The sequence below is a fragment of the Triturus cristatus genome, chromosome 3_2 (assembly GCF_964204655.1).
Source record: "Triturus cristatus chromosome 3_2, aTriCri1.1, whole genome shotgun sequence".
NCBI classification, from domain to species: Eukaryota; Metazoa; Chordata; class Amphibia; order Caudata; family Salamandridae; genus Triturus; species Triturus cristatus.
This window is the reverse complement of record NC_140584.1, coordinates 679,830,500-679,846,957: the sequence shown is the minus strand read 5'-3', so window position 1 is coordinate 679,846,957 and position 16,458 is coordinate 679,830,500. Positions and strand designations below refer to the sequence as shown.

The 16,458-nt window shown below is 49.0% G+C and overlaps 1 protein-coding gene across 5 annotated transcripts in view; it reads left to right on the top strand.

Annotated features, from left to right (window-relative positions):
• KCTD18 (potassium channel tetramerization domain containing 18) overlaps positions 1-16,458 on the top strand; it is a 290,890-nt gene that overhangs the window by 41,155 nt on the left and 233,277 nt on the right. For all 5 annotated transcript variants that reach the window (XM_085648695.1, XM_085648698.1, XM_085648697.1 and 2 more), the window contains one exon: positions 5,618-5,719. The gene's annotated coding sequence lies outside the window, so the exon portion shown is untranslated. The remainder of the gene's footprint in view (positions 1-5,617; positions 5,720-16,458) is intronic.

Below are 16,458 nucleotides of genomic sequence, written 5' to 3'. Positions count from 1 at the left end.
TAAATAGCATCCATCGTAGAAGACGTAGTAGTAGAAACAAGTATTGTGTCTATCAGATAATCGGCAGTGGACTCAACCCCCCGCATCCCCCAACCAGTCGTGCTCATGGGCTGTAAAGGGAAAAGAAAGTCTTGCGTAAGCAAATGAACACTTTGTGGCATACTATTGAGAATCGACCATGTACAGTGGAGACAAAGCTTTTGTCTTTAGCACCTAGAAGTGGTAGCAAGATCACAGTTCGTATACCTTGTATTCCAAGGATCAGAACAGGAGCATGGTAACATTGGGCTGAATACCTTTTTTATCGCCACCTTCTCTTGAACTGGATCTCCAGCTCTTGGAAGTCAGCCGGAATTCGGAGTTTGACTCTCAGTTCTTGAAGAGAGAGATGCAGATAATTATTTGCGAGACTGAGCATTGCTGAACTTTTGTAGGTCCTGTAAGACAGCACAATGGTTATCGACGTCAAAGGTTGCAGCAGCCACCACAATGTCAAGGTCTAAAACATACATCTTGATGCCAAAAAGCATTTCGTATGAGGTCCTTGAACCATGGAGAGAGTTCAACCAACCACCTCCTGTACCTAACACTGTAGCCGTTAAGGACTGTTTTAAGTCATGGTTCATTCTTTCCACAACAGAATTGCCCTCTGGCCTATATCGAGAAGAATAATGCAACTGCACACCCATAAACATTATCGAATCGCAGTTCGCTTTCAAGAAGCGAAAGCCTAGTCCGAGTGAATGCACAACAGGCATAAGTCTTGTTGAAGACGAAGACTTGCAAGTCTTTAATATACTGATGAAGAGGCAGAACACTAGAGGGCAAAGGATAGACATGCTCACACTGTAGAATTTCTTGTGTTTGCAAAGAAGGGTCAAAGACAAAGTCTACATCGACAACTTTTAAGGGCGTAGCCCATTGTATCCATCGAGGATGGAGGGCTTTACCGTTAGGAATGCAACAACAGCCTCTATGGCTGGCATGGGAGTAACGACAATGAATTTTCCCTTGTGCAAGGGGCCCTCCTTAAAGGATGGCTATCTGCACAGCAGTAAGTATTTTTTCAGTGGAAGCAAAACTTATTTCTGCAGCAGAATATAAATGTGATTTGTGTGCTGTATGAATTGTTTCACCCTCATTAAAGGTGACCTATGTAAATTCAATTACACCCAGTAGAACTCAGATGACTAGGTTCGTGGTATTAACACGTGTGTGCACGTGTTGTTTCAAGCAAGGTAGATTGCAAATATCTGAGTGTTTCTGTGTATTCTGATGTCCAAGATGAAATGGAAAAATCAGGATATTAATTCATACTGGGGTTTTACGCATTGTGCATAATCCGGTATGTTCGTTCTGCCAAAGTTCAAAAATCCCAGCAGGTCTGTAATTCTTTTAAGTGTGTTTGGAGGTTGAAATTGCGTACATTTCTCAAAAAAATGAGGGGAAAGACTCTTTCCCTCATTGGTAAATTCATAGCATAAGAAAAGGACACTGATAAAAGCTATGCTAGATTTCTTTGAAGTTGAACTTGCAGCCAAGTTCAGAAATTCCCAATTTTTTGCACTCCACCCTCGCCAAGTGGGGTTTAATTCATAGTCTATCAGGTAGATATCATCAACCTAGGACAGAGCATCAGGGTCAATCTCATGAGGAATCGACATAATTTGTGCTGCAAAAACTCTTGGGCTATTCTTATAGCCTATACGAAGTTGTACATAGCGGATTTGAAAGCCTGGGACGCTAAAGGCGGACCAATCTCTGCTCTTTTTTTTTATCCTTTAAAAATATTTTAACACAGGATTCTAGTACTATTTGGACTATATATGTGATATATGGATGTGTATACAATTAATGAATAGAGCTTTTTGACAAAAATTAGAGGAAATATATGAAAATCAGGCTCCCAGAATGGCGCGGGATGATGAATTTGTAAGTATTTTAGAATATTTATATAAAATGTCATGTTTTTATGTAGTTTAAAGACCAACGGTCTAAATAAACTTTATTTTTGACTTATCAGTCTCAGCTCTCAGGAGCCAAATAGTGACTGAAAAAACTTTTGAAAATAACCAAAGTGGTTTCGTATTTTTTACAGACTACGTTAATAATGAGAGCCTTACTGTGTGTATTTTGCACTGCAAATGTTTGTGTATGACTATTCAAGTGTCTATAGTCAAGACAATGCGATAGGAATGATCAGGTTTCCGAACAGGAAAAAGATTCTTCATTTGAGATATACAGGGTTCAATTACCCCCTGGTACTCCAGTTGGGAAAGATACTGTGGTTGTACTTGAGGTGTGGACCATTAAGGAATGACATGGTAAGGGGAATCCTTATCCCAATGAGTATGGCAATTCAGAAGCATAAGCTTGTTTCACTTCGTCAGGGACATGGCACGAAAATGAAGGTAGAATCACATCCTCACCTGGGTGGGGGGCGGGGGGGTTCAAGAACAAAAAGCGGGGGCAAATCGACCTCAGACAAAAGTATGTTAGAAGACGTAGTTAAGTTGTCCCAAAATATTGATTTAATGGTGCCTTTTAACATTGCCTTCAATTTGGATATCTAGGTGATGTATTCTATGTGGAGGGGCCATGCATGTATTCGTGGTTTCAACCATCCTAAATGTATCAGTTGTTTTCACTACCCGAAATTGGTGGAGAGCCCGGCATACTATGGTGACTTCTGCCACGCTGTTGAGGAGAGTCACTGCCCAACTCCTTTTCTGGAGTAGGGTTCTCACGGTCTGTGGCATATTTAGCAGTTATAGCTGCAACTTTCTTTTTCTGAAAACGGGGTTCATATGGAGGAGGCCTGCCCTCCTTTATCTTTACGTCAGACGAGCGTTGTCTCTCTTTTCGGTTTCATGTACTCTTGTCTGCAGTCAGATCGCCCCCCTCTGTCATACTGTTGATCAGACGATTCCTGAAAGGAAGGAGGAGAATGTGTATCAGATGTCTGATAACTGTCTGGAGTCTATTTTTAGTGCAGTCATCAAAATCATATCGCCTTTCAGAGGACTACGGGGGTGGAGAACCTCCATGTTGTCTACCTTTCTGTTGTAGTTGTTTAGATTTATCCCATGGCTTTTAGCAAACTCATGGGCTGGTCGGGCATCCTTGTCTGAGCTAGGCTTGCCAAGTGCCAGTTCTGAAGGTCTGGTTCCCAGACTATTGCATCCTAAAGACATATAAACATAAGCAATGATGACCGGCAATTCACGTTCGGCAACTGCCATTGCGGCAAGTCACTGGCATATAGCCAAAGACGGTGCTTCACCTTTAACATTAGAAAGAAACCTTTCGGTGACAAATTTCCCATGAGTATTATCCCCAAATCGAGAGCAGGACCTGCTCCATGCTCTATCTGTATTTGTTCGAGGGCGTTCGGTAGAACAGCCAACGAGGGAGTGCCATGACAAGGAGTGTAGACCGTGGCAAAACTAGTCCCCCAGGTGTTGCAGTTAGGTAGAGTGGGAACCAGTCCAGTGGGTAAGCACACATTTAAAATTCCGTGCTTGTGGTCCTGTAAGGGGGAACACAGCTTGAAGTTCCAAAATGTTTTTGGGGCAATCCAAAACAATATTTCCTCCCTATTGGTGGGCTGTTTGCTCATAACTGAATGAACAATTTTAGGACTTATTACAGGCGCTGCAGGCAACTGGGCTTGTGCTTGCAGGCCATGTCTAGCTGGACCAGCAAGTAATGTACGTGAAATAAATTGAGTTAGCCATCAATATAGGACGACAAGAACATTATACAAAGCATGGGTTTGTACTAGATTCAAATTACCTAAATCTGGATATGGTTTATATCCAGCCAGTTCCGACTAAGTGGCCCCATCATTACTGAGAGGACCCATCTGAACTGGCCCAGGCACATTGGGAAGGGCGCCATTAAACCAAGTCTGGTGCTCCCAGACTGTAAGAGGAATTTCAACAACAGCATAAGATTGATATGCTGCAGGTACCAGGTGTATAGTGCATTCATGAAGTGTCAGTGTTAGCGTCCACAGCCGGAAGTGTGACCCAGAAATAAAAAACTTCAAAGCATAATGCTGCGTCCTCTTCTATAACAAAAATTGTAGAAGCTCCTGCATTACGGACTCCATATTGTTGTAAATGTGCATATATTGCCTACCCGCAGTTGGCCGCAATAGGTTGTGGCAAAAGTAATTTTATAACGGATTCAAAGCGTAGCACAAAGGGGGTATAAAACCTTTTAATATTTAAGCTTGTAAACCTACAGAGCTAGGTGCTACCTAAAAACTGTGGAGGATCCCCAACATGACGGACATGCAGAAACAAAGGTGCAAGGGTATTGTGCACAAGCAGTATTCGGGGTTTCCGCAAGTAAATACCTGACCAAAACTTTGGCAACTGCATGTTGCAGGGATTCTGTTCAGGAATAGAACAATGTTTGGGACCATAGAACATCAGCATGGAGGGACTGAGTCACCATACTACCTCAGTATCGATGAGCCAGAGTCGACTAGCTATAGTGCCTCACTAGCCCTCCTAACCTTTCCAAAGGAACAAGTGAGTTGGCACCCCAGAACACAACACTCTTGACCCTCTCAGGGATCACGGTAACAGTACATACACTTTCACAGTCACACACATACTTGTCCACAATATGATAAACACGAGACACGAAGGAAGTTTAGAATATTTATTTAAACTATCATGCTGTAAGAGGCAGTATTTGCACCACAATTAAAAACAAATGGATAGCGAAAATATCGCTAGCATGGTTAACAACCATTTACCATAACAAGCCCTGTCATGTCATGAGACAGATTAGCCTTACTTACGTCCTTCCCCCTGCTCCCCTTCCTACTGAAGCTAATGATTATATATCAAAGATCTGTGGGATGAGTGGTGAACCCTGTACCTTAGCATACATAAATGGATGTTCTACATCTCAGCTGACGTGGTAATCTTGCCTCCGGACATTTGCGCTGTGTGTTTGAGTTTCTATCTCCTGTCCTCAGTTATATGACAGGAAATGTTTTGTCACAAACCGCAGCTGCATTCTCATGTTATGTCTAGGTGCTAGTGTCCGACCAGAGAGAATAACAAGGGGCATTGTTGTTTGACCTTGTCTGTGGTGTTCAGACTAAATTCCAGGAAAAGAACAGAACATGAAAACATATGCTGGTTTTGTGTGAATGTGGCAAAAAGCAAGCGTGCTTAAGTAGTAACGTGTGCAAAAGAATTGTGGCCTACAACATGTACAACAAGGATAACAGAAAAAAACTACAATGGGCCATGCAAGAAAAACACGAGCGTCCCTAGTTTTTGGGTTCTACACAGGATATAGCTGCCTCAGTTCTAGGGCAGATGGTGTGAAGAGAGCAATGCAAAGATCCTTTCCCTTTCAAATACGTTTCACACAAATGTAGACCAAATAATTCTACTACATTTGCAAGGTCCTGTTCCTCTGCTGTTTTTCTTAACCAGCTTTACATATTTGACGATGATTGCTTATTCTGCTCTAATGAGGTGGCGCGTCTTGTTACCAGTGATAAGATCCTCAGTTTAATTTTTTTGATATATGCTGTACTATGTTTGTAGACGTATTTGTTATAATTGTTTTTTTTTTTTTTTTTTAGAAATGGCGCTTTGTTGCTGATAAACGATGAAGAACTTCATGGTGGACTTCAGTGGAACATCCATCAAGTCAAATCTTGTTTTTACGAGAAATCTACCTACAGGTTTGCATGGATTATGTTTCTGTTCATCCCTCACACTAAATCTAAAGGTGGCAGTATACACAATTTCGTCTAGATTTTTTCTTTTTCCTTTTAGTTTTTACTAATATTTTATGTAGCTTTGGCAATACTAGCGAATTTAGAACTTCCATTAAAGGGCAGAGCTCCTTTCATTTATTTTTATGGTTTAAATCTTTTATTGACATTTCAAAAATTATACAAACAGGCTCCAACCCCGCTAGATAATAACACCGTGCTCAGTCTCTGAATGGTGGATTTCCCCCACACTTCTCTCCCGCAGCCTAAATCGCACGTGGGCTAATCTGGAGATGCCCTCGTGATCCCTGTTAGCAGTTGTGGAGCAAACTTTATAGCGAAGAAACTCCCTCCTCCCATACCCCAACCCCCTCCCTCCCTCCCTTTCCACCTCCATCCATCCCCTTCCACCTCCATCCATCCCCCTTCCCCCATTGACTCAGCCACTCTCAAGCCCTACCCCTCCGCCCGCCTTCTCAGACAGCCGCAGCAAGCGCAAATAGCGAGGACAAGTGACCTCCCTGAACTCTGAGGACAACAATGCTAGAAAGGGCCTCCACAATTCCCCATATTTGGACCCCTCCCCAGCCAGCGTTAGGGTGAGTTTTTCCATACCTAGGACATGCCACAATCGGTATAGCCAGCCCGTAAACGTTGGGATGTTGGGAGTGCGACAATGAGTAAGTATATTCTGTGCCGCCGAACCCAACGCTATGGCAATCTGTCGTCCCCTACGTGATTTGAGCGGATATGTCAAAGGGTTTGGGAGGCCCAACAGGGTGTACGCCGGGAAGCACGGGATCGTAGTGTCAAAATGCTTGTCCACCTCGTCGAGCACCTGAGTCCAGTATGGCCGGACACTCTCACACTCCCAAAGCAGATGAGTCAAGGTTCCTATCTGCCCACATCCCCTCCAGCAGTGTGCATCTCTCTGCCTATCTATCGCATTTAAGTGTTCCGGGGTGTAATACCAATAGGTCGTAATCTTTGTGAGGGTGTCTGTGAGGCCCATATGGTACGCTGAGTGCCTGGCCCTGTAAGCTCTTCCCCCCCCACTCCTCTTGGGTGAAAGTCCTACCGAGCTCCCTTTCCCAGCGTGCCCGTCCTGCGTTGTAGGTGTGCGCGAATCGCAATTGGAGCATTCTGTACAGATCAGAAATGAGCTGCTTATCAGACGATCGTGTTATTAGCCATCGCTCGTAGTGGGAGAGCTGCCGGTCCGCAAATGGGCGGACCCGCCCATCGAGCGCCCAATGCCGAACCTGGAGATAGTGGATCCGTTCCTCCTCCGGTAACCCGTATTCCTGCCGAAAGTGCTGGAACGGGTGCACCCCTTCTGCACCATACATATGATATAGGAAGCGGCAGCCTGCTGGCTTCCACCCGCTGAAGACCGCCGAGTCCATTCCAGGAGTGAATTCCGGATTGTCAAGCAGGGGCTTGAGCGGGGAGGGAAAGGTGGTGAGCTCATGAGGAACGTTAGTGCGATCCCAGATTTCTAAGGGAACGCGAGTGATGTGAGAGGCATAAAGATTGGGGGGCCTGTGTTGCTTTCGCAGGAAGGGGAGCTCTTGTAGGGGCCGGGCCGCTACCGCCTGGTTTTGAAACAGCCAATGTTTCTCCGACTCCCAACGGCTCCACTCCACCAGGTAGCGTAGCTGTGCGGCCCAGAAATAGAGCTGAAGATTAGGGATCCCAAGGCCCCCGGCTTCAGGTGCAAGAGTGGACAATGACCTCTTCATGCGCGCCTTCCGCCCGTTCCAAATGAACCGGGCCAACTCTGAGTCTGCTGAAGCCACCCCACCGGCGGATATAGAGGAATGGTGCAAGAGAGGTAGAGGATCTGGGGTAGTATGGTCATCTTGACTGCCGCAACCCTGCCCAACCACGAGAGGGGATAATGCTTCCATTGCCCTAACTCCCTACGAATCTTCCGGCGCAAAGCGGTGTAGTTTAGGGCCACCACTTGCGAGAGCGTAGGAGCCAGCTGGATCCCCAAATAGGGGACCGATTCCTCTGCCCATTGAAACGGGAGTGAACTCTGCAGATGTTTCCGAGTGGAAGGAGACAGGGAGAGGCCCAGGGCCACCGACTTGTCCGCGTTCACCTTGAACCCCGCCACTCGTGTAAAGGCCTCCAATTCTGCCATGCACACCGGCAGCTCCTCCCGAGGGTTCGATAGTGACAGTAGCACATCGTCCGCGTACAGGCTGACGGTGTGAACATACCCCTCCGAACTTAATTCCGGAAATTCCCGGGTTTTGTCTGATCCTCTGGGCGAGGGGTTCCATATACGCAGCAAAAAGCAGCGGCGACAACGGGCACCCCTGCCTCGTGCCCCTCGTTATAGGGAAGCTAGTGGACGTGTGGCCATTCACCCGAACCATTGCCGATGGGAATGTGTAGCAGTTAAAAATATGGGTGCGAAATTTCTCTCCCAGCCCCATCTGCAGCAATACCTCCTCCAAGTAGGGCCAATGAACGCGGTCAAACGCCTTTTCAGTGTCGATCGTGAGCAACATATATTCTCCCACCGTGCGGGAGGCTTTCTCGACCAAGTGCAGGACACGTTTCGTATTGTCCGGGGCCTGACGTTCTGGGATAAACCCCGCCTGATCCGGGTCAATTAGGCATGGCATATAAGATGCCAATCGGCTGGCCAGGATACCCGAGTAAAGCTTAAGATCGACGTTCAGCAGCGAGATGGGGCGGTAGGCCCCGCAGCGAGTTCGATCTTTCCCCGGCTTGGGGATGACCACTATGTGGGCCCACAAAAGGTCCGGGGGGATCGCCCCCGCGACCGAAAAAGAATTGAAAAGCCGGGTTAGGAGGGGCGCCAGCAAGGTGCAAAACTTCTTATAAAAGATGGCGGTGAAGCCATCCGGCCCCGGAGCTTTCGCCGGCTTCAACCGGGAGATAGCAGCAATCACCTCCTCCGGTCGAATGTCCCCATCTAGCTGATCTGCCTGGACCTTGGTCAAGGTTGAGAGCGTGACCGTGTCCAGAAAGGCAGCCCCCCCATCGGCGGTCAACCGAGATCCAGAATACAAGTTAGCGTAGTATGCACGGAATGCTTCAGCTATGTCCCTATCTTCAGTAACTCTCCTACCGTCCTCCCGGCAAATCTCTTGGACCCCCTGGCGTTTCCGGACCTCCCGAAGTTTGTGCGCGAGAAGGCGCCCGCACCTATCCCCTCCCGTGTAATAGGCATGTTTTAAGCGAAGGGCCGCGTATTCCGCTCTATCCTGATCAAGAGCAGCCAGCTGCTGTCGAGTGGCCCTCAACTGCCGCCACACCCTAGGGGCCCCCGTCCTCTGGTGCATCTGCTCCAACTCCCTACATTTTTGTGTGAGCTCCTCCCGCTTGCGTCGCCGCTCTAGATTGTCGGCCGCCGAGATAGCAATGAACTCTCCCCTAAGGACCGCCTTCATCGCCGCCCACTGTGTCTCTAAAGTAGTGTCTGTGTTGGCGTTGTGCGCCTGAAAATCTGTGATCGATCTGCGAATCTGCCCCAGCACGTCCTCCCGATGTAACAGGGTGTCCCTAAGGCGCCATATCCTGTCCGGTCGCACCACCGGCGGCAGAGTCAAAATAGTAAACACCGGAGCGTGATCTGAAAGCGAAGCCACTCCTATCTCAACCGTCGTTGTCATTTCTCTGACCGCGGATGAGACCAGAAGGTAATCCAACTGCGCATATGTTTTATGTGCATGAGAGTAATATGAAAACTCCCGACTCTGCGGGTGGAACTCACGCCACAAATCCTCAAGCCCCAAGTCTCGTAGGCAATCAAGGCCCGCCGCAGAAAGTGCACCTGCCTGATGTGTGCGTTGACGAGATCTATCTTGTATGTTATCGAAAACGAGATTCAAATCTCCCCCAGGAGGATATGGCGGTCGCTCGTAGCCGTGACCTCTGTGAGGGCGGACTGCAAAAAGCGCTCCTGACCCTCATTGGGAGCGTAGAGAGAGCCGATGTTAAAGGTTAAGGCTCCCAGGGCGAACCTATAGATCAGCAGCCTTCCTCTAATTTCCGCTTCCTTCTGCAAAACCTCCCCCCGAAACCGCTGAGCCACCAGGATCGCCACCCCGGCTGTCTTGGTGAGGCTAGAAGAGAAGAGTTGTACCGGGAACTTGCGGGACCTGAGCCGGTGACAGTCTTGTGCTAATAAATGGGTCTCCTGGAGGAGACAAATATCCGCCTGGGAGTTCTCCAGGCAGGACAGCACGGCTCTGCGCTTTACCGGGTTGTTGAGGCTCCTAACATTAAGGGTTAATATTTTAAGTGTGTGCGGCGCCATTCACTCCATCTAACCAACTTAGAACTTGCAATGTGGACTGCGCAGCCCGTGCGGGAGGAAGGTACCCCGAGTATGTGTTGTGTGCTTCCTGTGTGCTTGCGCCTGTCTTGACCCCACCCCATGACGGACGTGGAACCCCATTCCCTCCCTCAACCCGTTCCCCCCCCCCCCCCCCCAACCCCAACCAGAACCTCACAACAATCGAACAGTGATAGTCCGGAACCATTGTCCTCCACCTTCCGGTGGATGGTAATGTAGCAACAAAGAGTGGGGTAGCACAATGGGTAGCCCCCCCACCCCCCACAGGCGACCCAGCCAAGAATCCAGTGGTGATGCCGGCTACTACAATCACACCTCTCCGCTGGGTGAAAGGCTACGTAGGCCTGCGGAGACTGTCTCTAATGCAGCTTGCTGGCCTCTGAGAATCTCCGCCACCGGAGGTTTCTTGACGCGCTTACGCCGGCCCTGTCGGCGCCAGCCAAGTCCGTCCGCCTTTGCCTCCGTAGGGCCCCCCTCAGCACCGCTGTCCTCCGCCGGTAAATCCACCCCCAACAGCTTGGCTGCCTCTGATAGGGACCGCAGTTGGTAGAGTGTGTTGTCGATGCGGAACACCAAGCGGAAGGGGTGCCCCCCACTATATGTTGCTCTCCTGAAGGTGCATCGTGATTGGCTTGAAAAGTCTGTATTTATGGAGCGTGAGGGCCGATAGGTCTTGGTACAGCACCGGCACGTGGTCTCGAAACTTCACCGGGTGTTGTTGACGGGCTTTACGCAGTATGTCCTCTTTAGTGCGATAGTCCTGCACACATAGCAAGATGTCAGATTGGTTGGCGGATGAGGGTCTCGGGGGCCCCACCCTATGTGCCCGGTCGATCCGCAACTCAGACTCCAGTGGGCGTTCCAAGATATGATTAAAGAGCTCTTTAGTGAATTCAAATAGATCTTTGGAGTATTCGGTGTCTCGCATTCCCCGGATGCGTATGTTGTGGCGTCGAGACCGGTTCTCCAGGTCTTCCACGTGCGACTGAAGGTCGACCTGTTGGTCGTGGATCCGAATGATCTCTTGTTGTAGCGCCGCCAGTTCTGTATCACGACCATCACTTTTGAATTCCAGCGCGACGACCCTTTCCCCGATGCCGTCCACATCCCTGCGGACTTCCTTAAGGTCCGCCGTGAATTCCTTTTGAAGATTCTGGATATCTGCTCTCAAGCCAGAAAAAATGGACTCCAGATACGACTTGGTGATCGGTTCAGCTCCCTCCCGCTGCGTAGATGGGGGACCGGACGCCACCGCCGCCATGACCCCTGTCGAGGGCCCCACATGTGGCCGCGCGAACAGGTCTTTTAGTGTCTTGTCTCTGCGGCCCTTCGGGGGCACCATAACGTGCCCGCGGCTCCGTTACTTGCTCGCCCGGAGGAGGTCACGACCTCGCCTGACCGCTATCCGATGCCGGCCCCTCGCCTGCCTTGATCGGCTCCACCGCCTCCGCCGTCCAGTCCGCTCCTGCGGGTCTCCCTCTTGAAATCGAGCCCCCACTGTCCGCTGTGATGGCCCTGAAGCCGTCCAGACCCCGAGCTCCCGGCGACTCACCGTCCAGCCCCTCTGTCGAGGTCAAGCGCCTTTCGGATGTCTGGCGTTGTCCAGCCGCGCCGTGGTTCCAAACCCGCCGCTGGGTCTCGGACGCCGCCGGTCTGCCGGGAGAGCAGAGACCCGGGACGCCTCCCCCTCCGCCGGTGGGGCCCCCACCTCAAGGCTCCTCTCCGCTGCTCGGGTGTCTCCCACGTCGGTATGTCTCGCCCCAAGACAAAGGGTCCCAGCCGCGATGCGAGGCCCCCCGCCTCGCGGAGGCAGTAAGTCCCCTCTCTGGTGTGCCCAGTATGCGTGGGGCCCGATATGCTCGGCGCGTTTCACAGAGGCCTACTCCCCACTCCTGTTCAGGTGTGTCCAGAATCCAGGCCTAGGCTGACACACTCCGGGCCCGCCCTCACAGGTCCCCGGCCGCACTCCGCTGAGTCTCACACTGGCGACGGCCGCCGCAGCTCCCACCTTCTGTGTGCCTGGTGGTCTGAGCGCCGAAGAGGCCGGCGGGCCCCCCACCAGCTCCGGGTCGTCCAGTTGCTGCAGAACCGCCTCACGGCCCCCGCGCCTCACCAGTTAGCAGTCCCTGGGCCCTTCGACCCGTGTCCCCTTTCAGTGCAGTCCGCCAGGCCCCCTCCGGACCCCTCGCTCGCTCTGGGCTCTCCGGCCTCCAGCCCAGGCCTCCTTATCTTTGGGTGGGTTATCGGGCCCTCGCCCCAGAGAAGGGCACCGTAGGTCCCCCGCCGCTTGCTCCTTCCTCCTACCCCCGGGATCCCTGCCGGTGGCGCGGACTGCGCTAGCACTTGCCTGTCTGGCGGTGGGGCGGCAGGATCTCGCCCCCGATCCCCTCCGGGGGCCCCACGGTGCTGCCGCTGCCTCGCGGCGGTCGATCTGCTTCCTGCCACCTTGGGCCTGCCACGCCGGCATTGCCCTCGTTGCTTCCTTCGTTTTGGGAGAGAGGAGTCCCCCTCTGTGCTGTCTGCCGTCGCGGACTTCCTCGCAGGGCTCACGCCGCCGCCGCTCGGACCTCACCGCTTCCGCCTGGCCGCCTCCGCTGCAGGGCCGTGCTGACTCCCGGCCCGACCTCGGCCCCCGAATCCCCTCCTCGCTCGGCGGAGCCCGGCTTAGGATGCCGGCGGGAACCTGCGTGTGTGTGGGAGGGATCGTCCCGCAGCTCAGCTCCTCATATCCGGCCTCCCCCTGGGCTCCGTATCGCAGCAGGCCGATCCGGGATGTGCTCGCCCGGCCTCCGCCGGCGCATCGAGGCCGCGCCCCCTCTCCTGTAGGCCTCCACCTCGTGGGTCTGCACGCCGCTCCGTACTTTCGGGCCCCGGGGGTCGTGTCCGCACCAGACTGCAGCTCTCGTGCCGCCTATGTCACCCCCGGCACCCACAGTACTGCTTTCGTCGGTGTCAGCCAGGTGGAATCGGCCGATCACCGGTGCTGCGCTGAGCCGCCTGCGGGAGAGGCAGAGCAACACGTCCGCCTAAGCCGCCATCTTAGCCACGCCCCCTTTCATTTATTTTTAAAGGGATAGTGAGCATGCCAGCATTTTTGAATATATGCCTATTAATACACCAGACACTTACCCAATTCTGGGAGTTCTTTAGCTATCATGAGTAGATAGACTTATTTAGAGCTAAAAGAATGAAAACTTACTCATATTGGACTTGGTGTTATTGGGCATTGGGTATCCAGTGATGGCATGATTGCCTGGCATTGCTGCTGGCATTTGATCATTTCTTTTTTTTTCTGTAAATATATGTGCAGTGGTAGTCGCAGATTAAGTAAACCATTTTTTTCCCCAAACTTTTAAATTAACCTGTGTTTTGCTGCCCGCAGTATTCTTGTTGCTAGTTTTGAGAGTTGGATGATGAGGATTACACTCACTTCACAAATATATCTAAAGGTCTCTTCAAATGTTACTACCTTTAATTGGAAATTGAGGACATACAAGGGAGAACAATTGGTTTGCACTTAGATGATCTACGATTCAGGATGGTCAGTGCAATAAGATCACGCTATGTAGCTATATTGTTGCTTGTATCCGTTAAGGTTTGTGTGTATGATCTTCGACAGTTCGACGTAAGGTGAGGGGTTGGGCTAACCGGGTGGAGTGGACATTACATACGCCAGTCCAAGTGTAGCCCGAGAATAACATTTTAACGTTATATAATTGGACTTTGCAAGGCATCTGGCATGGTGCCATGCTAAAGGTGGAACCCTTTAAGTGCAATCAGTTACAAATTAGTTGCAAGTGATACCTATCAATTAGTAAAAGGCGAAAGGCAGGCCCCATAAAGGGATGATTATTGAAATTGCCTCGGTGATTGGAAGACAGCAATGTTGTTTCACACCAACCACCATTATTGGGTACAGCGGCCTTTGGCATGTAAACCTTTTTCGGATGAAAGCGAGCAACCAACGTAAATAAAGTAGACTGCAAATACAGAACAGCACCTAAATTTCACACTGGGATTGGAATTTCCTTGGAAAATGAGCAGGCCAGAGGCACATTAGCTTTAGTGTGGATAAGCTCACAATCATGCACTAGTGCATAGTGGTGTGGTGAGTACAGACTCAATTGGCTGATTCACATTGGCACACAGTACAGCCTTCATTTTTCTCGTAGACCAACTAAATATGTGAGCACTTCATGCTGTCTTCGAAAGCTAGTTGTGGATATTGTTGCATTAGAAGGCGAGTTAGAGATGTAAGGGCCTGATGTGTGAAGGCATTTTGCGGTTGCAAAGTCTGCAGATCGCAGATGGGGTTGCAACTGCAAAATATTTTTTTTAAACGTACAAAACTCTTTTTGTAAGTTGCAAGTCACTCCGATTTGCACAAACATTTTGTACCCTTTCTGATCTCGAACACAAAGGGGGAGAGTGAAAATTGTACCCGCCTCTTGGGTGTATCAATGATGTGTGACTGCAATTGCTGTCACTAACCATTAATTAGTTATTGACCCACCCCAAGTTGGGGTCGGTACCTGATTAGCAAAGACGAAGCTGTCCTGGACACAGACCACTTTTTAAAATAATGACAGGCTGGGAAGGTGTGCACAGGGATTGATTGATTGAGTTTTAGAGGATTGACCTGTAGGAGTTATTTTGTTTTGAGATAAGGATTGTAGAGGCTAGTTTAATGCACATATGTATCTGTCTGTTTATAAATACACATTATATATGTGTATTTATAATCTCTGAAGAAGGAAGGAACCATTATTGTAAAGTGGTTTGATCTGTTACCGGCAAACATTTTGTGCAATGCAAAACGTCTATTTTTAGAGGCCATTCGTCATGCCTATAAAAATATTTGTAAAGCAAGGTTGATTGACTATTTGTTATGGGGTCAGAAGCAGTAGCACATGTAGATGTTAAACAGCACGCATAATTAGGATGACCCCAGGACTATGCTTCATAAAACTGACTGATAAGACAAATCCACTGATTGACCTGCGGCCGGAGATAATCAAGGGGATGCAGTCTAGGAGCGGTCCAGATGTCTGATCCAGTGTGTCATTGTTAGCAAATAGTTAAATTTCAATGACAGAGGAGCTGTTGTGGGCGTCAAATGATGGTGGCCATATCAGATTCTGTCCTCTTTTCGGCCTGTTACCCTGAGTGGTAATAATGGAGGACATTGTTCAGTTTAGCATCATCTCTTCTTGATTTTGCTGTACTGAGATAGGTTGGAAATCAGCAGGGTAGTATGTGGCAATCTTCAGGAATGTTGCTGTGTAGGTTCTTTTTTGAGAGGGCATGATGTCTGCTGCCAGAGGACTAGAATGAGTCCATTTAGAAGGAATCATTTTTCCAATCACTGCTGTCCTAATTGAGTGAAAAGAGGAGCTGTTTAATGCAAGTGGCTGGGCATGGTCCCACTGATAAGGTTGGACCTCTTATCTTGAAGGCAATTCTCAACATCTCTTCTGTCTCCATGGGTTTATCAGTAGAGAGATAGATTGTAGGTGGAGGGATGATATGGTAGTAGTGAGGGGCTTCTGGTTTGTTGTCGTAGGAGTTACCTATTTTATTTTGAATTCAAAAACCTCCAGTACGTTTTCATAGTGATACGTTTTCAGTGCATCTCTATTAGAGGTTCCTGGTGAATGTTGAATATCTCACTCTATTGAGTGGGGTCCTCACTGATGCATATTGAGAGGAAATCTTTTTTTGGTGCTTTTTTGTGGTTTCATGGTAGACTTTCCCTTGGTTTCATGTAGCACATCTTGAACTCTTCAGTATATGATTTACATTCTTGACATCACAAGTTACGGAATGAACATTTCATCTCAACTATGTCACCTCTGTGTTAAGCTTTGAGCTGCATTAGTTTTTCTGTTTTGAAGATTGGGGTAGTAGATGTGTTCTAGTGAATGTTATTTATGAGGGCTTCTGGGTCAGGAGAGTTAATTTAGAAAGCAAGTCTATATAGTGTCAAAATCAACTGCGATGATCTTATGTAATGCCTGTTATAAATTAGATAATTTTTTTTTTTAGCCTAATGCTAGGATAAGGAATGTTTTTGGCAGAGTCTTTGAAACAAAATTGTTTAACCTGCATCAATTCCTGCAGTTATAAGAAAAATAACCTTTCTTCTAACTGCATGAATTTAATGCACATTAAAGTCAACTTTTTTTAAGCTGTAGTATATTCACAGAAAGATTCAGTGGTTTTAGTCTATTCCAAAAATCCAAAATCTGATCGAGACTTGTAGCTGCAGATTCCTTACCTTTCGAATTTCCCAGTTTCCTGGATCCAGAAACTTTTACTTGAGCATTACCACTGCATGCCATCAGGTCGCTCCGTCTGGCTCAGTGTG